Genomic DNA, 8,125 nt, shown 5'->3' on the forward strand with positions numbered 1-8,125 from the left:
GAGAACCACAAAACAGAATGTCAAGTTACACCAACATATTGTGCACAGACTGCAAGCTAAAATGACTCGGGAGAAAGGAGATGACACAGACACACCAGTCACCTAAAGCCACCTGCTGCGTTCAGCTTCCACCATGTGCTAGGCACTCACTCATCTAAAAGCTTTATGAACAGTAACCTAATCCTCCAACTGAGTCTGTGGGGTGGCATCACCTCCATTCCACAGAGCAAACTGAAATGCAGGTTGGGAGATGGCTCAGTGGGTAAAACACTCACCACACAAGTATAAAAACCGGGGTTCAGAACCCCAGAACTCATGCAAATGAGCATGACAACCAGCCATGCCAGTGCTCAGAAGACAAAGGATTCCAGGAGCAAGCTGACCAGTTAGACCAGCCATAGCCAGTGAACTCACTGTTCATCAAGAGCCATTGTATGTACACATGAGCTTGTGCATACATGTACACGCGGGGGGGGGGGGGGGGAGAGGGAGAACACAAATATACACATGCCAAAGATAGAGAAAAAGAGATTAATTTGTCCAAATCATACAACTAGCAAGCTGCAGAGCCAATACTTGAATCTAAGTATTGCTGTCCTGACGTTCATGCTTCTTAGTTCTGGAAGGACTAAGACACGTAAGAACTCTGCATACGGAAAGTAAGATCAACCAACGAAGCTGAAGCCAGCAAAGGTGGATACAGAGCAGAAACTATAGGCCCTCACAGACAGTACGTTTTAGACACATTAGGCTATTCATTACAAACCTACACTTTAGCCTCAGTCTGTGTGTGGGGACCCTTCAAGAGCAGCAAGGCAATGGGGGTGGGTGGTGGTCATCCATCTTCCAGAGTAACAGATCCATTCTGTATACACCCCAGAAGTAAGAATGAGTGAGCATGTGTGGCCCACGCCCCTGTCCACCAATGAAACCAGTCCACAGCACCCTTCATGCCACCTCATTAGCTGGGCCCTCGGAACCACAGATGGAAGCTGTTTGGTGACCATGTCTGCAGATTCACATTGCTGTGCCTGAGCCCTTCGAAGGTGGGGGTGAGGCACTTTCTTGTATCATAATTCCTCTCCTGAGGGAACATCTCTGCATTTCATCTGAAGAATTCGAGAGCCTCCACCAGAATCCATCCTCTCCTGGTCACAAGACCTTCCACCGCTGCAACTATGCAACTAATCCTTTGTGTTGTAAACTTGCATGTGGAAACAGTCTCCAAGTTCTCCCATCAAACTTGGCAGGCCAGCAGACGGCTCGCGCCATACACTGGAGCAAGCCAGGTTCTCCTTTAAGAAAACAAAACATGTTAGTTAATAATACTAATGTCAACAACATTTGACAGTCTCAGTTTACTAATTAATTCTCATTAATTAATTCTCATTAATCCCTCCTGTTAGGAACAGGGAAAAGGTCTGCTGGACTTCCAAATAAACTGAGGCTTCAGATCCGTCTTTCTTACAATGCCATCAAAAAGTTATTGGAGAGCCAGCTACATGGCTCAGTGGCCACCAAGCCTGATGACCTGAGTATGATTCTCTGGGCCCACACGGTGGAAGATTCAATTCTTGCAAGCTGTCTTCTGACCTTTACATACGCTCCCCTACACACACTCAAATAAACAAATGTAAAATTTAAGGCTATTGAAGATTATAACTGGGAACTGGACTCAGGTTTTGCCCTGCCCCACCTGATGCCCCAAGTTGATGCTTCTGTCGCCCTTACTCAAGCACCCAAAGGAATAGAGAGGACCCTGGAACCTCTCTCTCTGCTCACTCCAAGTGGTGAGATGTCCCTGCCTGTCCCTTGGCGGAAGTGTGGGTGGCTTTTCTGTGTCCTGCTGCCAGCTCAGATGCACTTGGGTGTCTAGGCGTCCCTTCCTGTCATCCTCACAATGACTCCTGTCTCCAGCTCAGCGAGCCATGCTCTGAGAGGTCAAACGCCGTGTTCAAGTTCACAGAGCTAGAAGTCCCATAAGCCTATTGTGTGCAGCTCTCATCCTTACTGAATATGGCTGGTCAAGAAATGTATTCTGAAGCCAGGTGGCAGTGGCACATACTTTTAATCCCAGTGACAGACTCCTCCAAGGGGACCCAGGAAGGATGTGACCCCAAAAACACTCCAGAAACCTCTTGCTGTAATTACATGAGTCAGGTCCTTTTTAATATACAAAGCTTCGGGTCGATCCGTGCCTCACGCAGGAGGTAGGGGTTATTGACCCTGAGACCTAATAGCTTAGGGTTTATATAGGCTGGGGGGAGAGAGAGGGTTGTGGGTAATCACACACAATTGATTGTTTCAAATGTCTGTAATATGTGTTAGCAGATCTTATGAGAACAGTCTCTGGTCCCTGTGGCCTTGGGATCCAGTGTGAATGCTTATCTGAGCCAACAGACCATCTGGCTAAATTTAATTCACAAGTCCTTGGGACCTCTGGTGGGAGTTTCTCCAGAGGAGGCTAAGACAGACACCACAGGGACAGATTCCTGGAACACTCAATTGACCTTTGTTTCTCTAGCTCTGCATCCCCTGTGACGGCCTTGGGTTAGCAAGCTAGCTGACCTGCAATTCTTAACTATTTGTATTAGTGAATTAAGGCTTCCTGTTATACTATTGATTTTTTAAATTAACTTAAAATTTCTCTTTCACCAGCACTTGAAGGCAGAGGCAGGCAGATCTCTGTGAGTTTGAAGCCAGTCTGGCCTATAGAATGAGTTCCAGGACTGTTGTGGTAATTATTTAAAACTGGCCTCTGGCTCAGGCCGACTATCTAAGCTGCAACGGCTCTGCCTAGTCCAGCCTCCATGTTTCTTGGCCTGAGCTCAAGTGTGCACTGCAACTAGAATTGACCCGCCAGAAACACCAGCCCTGCCACCCACTAGATGCCAGCGTGAGAGATGGCTCTGCCAATCTTCCACGCTGTTTCCGCAAGGCAGGGCATTGCCAAGACCATTCCACCATCCATGCGGGCCCAGTAAGAGAATGAGACTCTAATTCTTATAGATTAATCAAAGGCTTTATATGTTTGATAATGATTAATAACAAGATGCCCATACAAAGAGAGTTGTATCCCAATTAGCTAACCTAATTATAAGTTGTTCCCCACAAGTGCTCTCCATACCTGTGTGGTTCTCCATCCTCCTACATTTCTGCCCTCTCTAGCTCCTCCTCTTCCTTTTTTCTCTTCTCTTCCTTACTCCTCCCCTTCCTCTTCCTCTGCTAACTCCTCCCACCTTAGCTCCTCCTACACAGGACAACCAGAAATCCTGTCCAGAAAAAAAAAAATGTGCTCTGGACTGTGTACCTCATAGCTTCCAGGAGATTAGAAGCCTCAAGTTTAGCACTGGGTACTGGCCACAGAAGCAAGCCTTACTCCTCACACCCGTCTCTAAGGCCTCTGGGCCCTGGGCATCCACAGTTGAATAGTTTGTAGGCTCTAGGGGAAGGAAGGCTTATTCCTCTGGGAATTTATTCTAAATCAGAAACGTCTATTCTCAAAATGCAAAGAATGCTGCTGCCTGGGCCAAACATCCTGGCCTGATGTCATCAGCCACGTGGTTGAGTCCATGCTTGAGGGGACCTTCACCCAGAGCTGTGTTGAGAAAAGTTCATGCCATGCTCCTGTCATCTTGGCCTACTCTCATGTCCCATCTTCCTGCATTTGCTCAGTTACTGAACGTTCCCCCTCAGGCCATTGAACAGTCTTGATCATGTTTGGTTCTCGCAGTGATGACATGAAGAAGGCATGATTACTGTGGCATGGGTATTATAAAGAGGGAAACTGAGACAGGGTCCTGTTATGTCTGTCTTGGGTCACACAGCTATATGGCCATTAGACTCTATGGTTAAGGCTTTGGCCTCCAGCTGTAGGAAGCTCCTTTCTTAAGCTTCCCCACCAGTGACCCCTCTACCTCAAAGGGCACTAAACTTGTGGAGGAGGTCAGAGAGCGAATGGCTGCACAGGCACATTTTTCTGTAAGTGTGGCCTATACAGATCTAATGACATTTCCCAAGAAAACTCAATGGTCAGAAACCAATGTTCTCACTAACATCCTAGTAACTGGATAAGAGATGTGAACCACATCTTAGAGACTGGCAACCCTGAGTTTCTGAACATGTACTACTGTTAAGATTTAAATTAAAAGGAAGTTCACTTGTCCTTCTGATTAGTCGGTTCTGGCCTAACCATGTCCCATCTAGGGTAGGCATAGTGGCCAGGACACTCATGAGCAATATCCTTAGACCTTAAATATCCACAACCAACTAAAGAAGTTGGCATATTCCTGGGGCCTCTTTTGTACAGTGCTGTGACAGACATGATCTCATGTATCCCAGCAACAGCCTCACAAGCTCAAGGAGAAGAGAGACCCTTCTTTTCAAGCCAGAGACCCTGAGTCACAGGAGGAAATGGAGTCACCAACACTGAACAAAAGAACTGAAACAGACCCAGTTATCTGCCAGGAGAAGTGTCCTCCACTCCTCCTCACCCTGGACCATGGAAGGAAGAATTAGTCCAAGGGTCTCCTGAAGCAACTGGGTTGGAGTTAAGTTTCTATATCTGTTTAAAGAAAGGCAATGGCCCACGCTCAGTCAGTAAAGACAGTGGCCCAATGGGAAGATCACATGGACCACAGAGAAAATACTTTGGCCACTATGCCATACCTGTTGTGTCCCCTCCCTCTTTGCTACCTTATAGCACAGAAAACCACTCTAAACACGTGTTTCTTCCACGGTGGGATATAAACATCAGATAGCAAAGATACTGTGACCTAGGAAGATCTCAGGTTGACCTAGGACAGGTTTTGTTGGCTATTGGCCTCCACAGCCGGGACTCCACTACCTCAGCAGACCAAACAACCCACAAGCCTGCAAGGCCAAGAGGAGTAGCTGACTCCAGTCTCCTCAGAGGCTGGCCCTAGAATCCTGGGAACCTTTTCTAAGATAGGCCAGAAAGAAAGCCTGACAGACTAACCTGGTGCCTTGACACTCTCCTCACCAACCTAGTACCTACCCTACCCTCCAGGGTTTCTCCAGACCCTTTCCCTCTGTTGGCCTCTATAACTGCAGCCTACTCATTGTCTCTTCACTCAGCCCTGCCCAGATGAGCCCCAGGCCTCACTTTTCAGAGAATGAGCTGAAGGGTCCCTGAAGAGCAACTCAATACATGTAACAGAGGATTAGCCGGTGACCCGACAACTCACAGGTAGATTCAGGGCCACTATTTGGTACTGGCAGAGCTGGACAGGTTTCCAGGAATTTAGGAAATGTTTGCTCCATCAACCTGTACACAAAAAGTCAACAAAGGTGATTGGAATGTCAGGTTGGGGGAGGGTGGAAAAATTGACGTCATCCATTTCTGAATGAGCCAACCAAGGCACCAGGGTGGAAGGGCTGTCTTCCCAAGGCCACACTCACGGTTCACTAGCGTGATCTCTTAGATACAGACTCCAGGACTGAGAGGCCCCAGTCCTGTCAGTGACAGATGATGCCCAGACAGTGTGATCTCATAAGGCTCTCTTAGTCACTCATTAACAGGCAACTGTAACTCCTACGGCACTGTCCTGTGCCCTCCATCCAGGCTCTGTTTGCATCTCTGTTCTTCCTCTGAGGGGTGCTAGCACCCAGGGGTGCCCTGTCACATGGAAAGTCATATCCCAAGACTGAAAAAGCAAAAGCAATGGATCTACAAAGGTATAAAACCAAAGAGTACTTCTATTTTTAAAAAGTGTAATGGAAGCCAGACATGGTGGCCAGGACCTATAATCCTAGTATGGGGGTCTAAGGCAGGATGATTGAAACAAATTCAAGGCTAGACTGAGCTACATGATAGATTCTAGGCTAGCCTAGGCTACAGAGTAAGAGTCTGACTATAAATAAATAAATAAATAAATAAATAAACAAACAAACAAGGGAAGTGACACATAACACAAACAGTCCCGGCATCCAAGAAGTGGACGAAAGATGGTCACAAGTTCAAGGTCAGCTCCAGTTTGCATAGAGAAATCAAGGGCAGCTATGACTCATAAAAATAATAGCAGCAATAATTATAATAAATGAAATCAAATAAATATAAATAACATATAAATATATAAAATAAAATTATGATAGCAATAATAATGGAGAGAATCCTGGGATTCCCACTCACCCATCAGCTGTAGGCTCTTTGACAGCAGAAACGACACCTGCCACTCCTCAGCCTGTCAAGTCTCAGTCTTGTTACCTGTGAAACAGCACTGTTACCTCCCTTATGCTGCCTCCTTGTGAAATTAGAAGTAGACAACGAATATTTTAAAATGCCCTGACTAGGGTTAGAGAGATAGCTTAGCTGTTTAAAGCGCTGGCTGCTCTTCCAGAAGACAGGGTTTATAAAATTCCCTGCACCCACACAGAGGTTTACAACTGTCTATAAATCCAGTTCCAGGGGCTCCGATACCCACTTCTGGCTTCCACTGACACTGCATGCATGTGGTACACGGATATGTGTTCAGGCAAACACTCATACCACATAAAATTAAAATACTATTTTAAAGTGCTGTGGTTTCTCAAATGTTCTTCAAGCCTAGGCAATTATTTGTTATTAACATAATGTTCCCCTGGCATTTGATAGAAGCGATCTGTAGGGGGCAGGGAGTAGAGGGAAGTTACTTAGGTAACTCAGTCAGGTTAGCCAGGAAGCTCCCACCAGCCTGCTTTAATGAGTTCCCCTTAATCATAGTGGCCTCTCTCCCAGTGCTCTTTCTGAACTCTTTATGAACCCTGCAGTCCCTGGCTCACCCTACCCACAAAAGCCCATGGTCCCTTTCCCCAACAAGATGTCAGCCCATCCCAACAACAGAGCCCCACAACAGCTTCCAGGTTAGGCTTTCCTCTATTCCCATCCTTCATGAAACTATGGGGGTTCCCACACCCCCTCCTTTCTCACTGAAGTATCAGAAAAATAAACCACAGGCTGGCTGGTCCCTGTCTCTAGAGCAGATGGGGTCTCCAGTTCACTCAGGTGTCCTGGGGGGGCCATCACTGTGTGGAAGTGGGAGATAGGTGGCTTTGAGCCAGCTTGATGTCCCCCATTCCTGGGTTCCTCCCATTCTCTCCACTCCATACTAACTCCAAGGGAGGGGCTGGGAACTAGCATTTCCTAATCCTGTATTATGTGCTGGGCTCTTTGCCCATATTCACACTACTACTCCCATTTAACAGATGAGGAGAAACAGGTTCCCAGATCTACAAGCAGGCAAGGAATAGACGAATGAGGAGAAATATAAATCCAGGGCTCTTACCCTCAGCTTGGGTGCGAGGGTGGATCCCACATTCACAGTCATCTGCTGAGTCTCTACACAGCAGATTAGTGGAGTAGATCAAAGACAGCAAAGTTCTCTAGACTTTGGATTCTGAGATTAGGACCTCCATAAATAAGTACTGGAAATGGAGATGAAAAATAAAGACGTGCTATTAGGTGGCATTATCGTTGCATTATTTTCTCAAAAAGATAAATAAATAAAAGTTCTCCAGCAATCTCTTTTCCCAGAGTGGACAGCCAATGCATATAAACAGCAGCAGCTAATATCCATGGACCACTTACGATGCACCAAGGCCCTTTCTAAGAGTGTTCTCATGGAATCCACCAACAGATTGAATAGTTGTCACTGTTAACCTGTTTCAAGGGTGCAAAGACAGAGATGAAGACATTTGGCTCAGGTCACTAAGCAAGGGGGTTTAACCCCAACAGTCCGATATTATACCTTGGCACATTATTCTCCATGTCTAACCCAATAAAGGGACCTACTGTGTACGGGTGTCAGAGAGTCAATAAAGAATGAAGATCAAAGCTGTTGAATTCAGTGGGAAGAAGGAGGAGGAGGAGGAAAGACAGAGGGAAGGAAGCTGGTCAGTCCTGAGGATGATCTTACAAACACAGAAGACTTGAGTCGGTTGTCTGTGAAGTTCTAGTACCTTCCCTACTGCACCCTAGAGGGTGTGACAGGGATAGTGGGCAGATGCAGAGAGTGTCTGGAAAGCACCCTGCCTAAAGGACGGCCTCTCAGTGCTCAGCTTGCCTCCCACTCATCCTGCTCTTGAGATGTAGATCTCCCAGGACGTCATCTCCAAGCCATTGCCATCA

General features: G+C 46.6%; 2 long non-coding RNA genes across 2 annotated transcripts; both read right to left on the reverse strand.

Annotated features, from left to right (window-relative positions):
* Window positions 1-517: 517 nt before the first annotated feature.
* On the reverse strand, window positions 518-3,174 carry LOC114640951. The gene is made up of 2 exons (XR_003714228.1): window positions 3,128-3,174; window positions 518-1,295 (listed from the first exon to the last, which is right to left on the reverse strand). It is a non-coding gene; the product is annotated as an uncharacterized LOC114640951 (long non-coding RNA).
* Window positions 3,175-5,219: 2,045 nt separating this feature from the next.
* On the reverse strand, window positions 5,220-7,629 carry LOC114639840. The gene is made up of 3 exons (XR_003714069.1): window positions 7,284-7,629; window positions 6,152-6,226; window positions 5,220-5,287 (listed from the first exon to the last, which is right to left on the reverse strand). It is a non-coding gene; the product is annotated as an uncharacterized LOC114639840 (long non-coding RNA).
* Between the last annotated feature and the right edge of the window lie 496 nt (window positions 7,630-8,125).

Source organism: Grammomys surdaster, unplaced genomic scaffold (assembly GCF_004785775.1).
Source record: "Grammomys surdaster isolate TR1022 unplaced genomic scaffold, NIH_TR_1.0 127, whole genome shotgun sequence".
Classification (NCBI taxonomy): Eukaryota; Metazoa; Chordata; class Mammalia; order Rodentia; family Muridae; genus Grammomys; species Grammomys surdaster.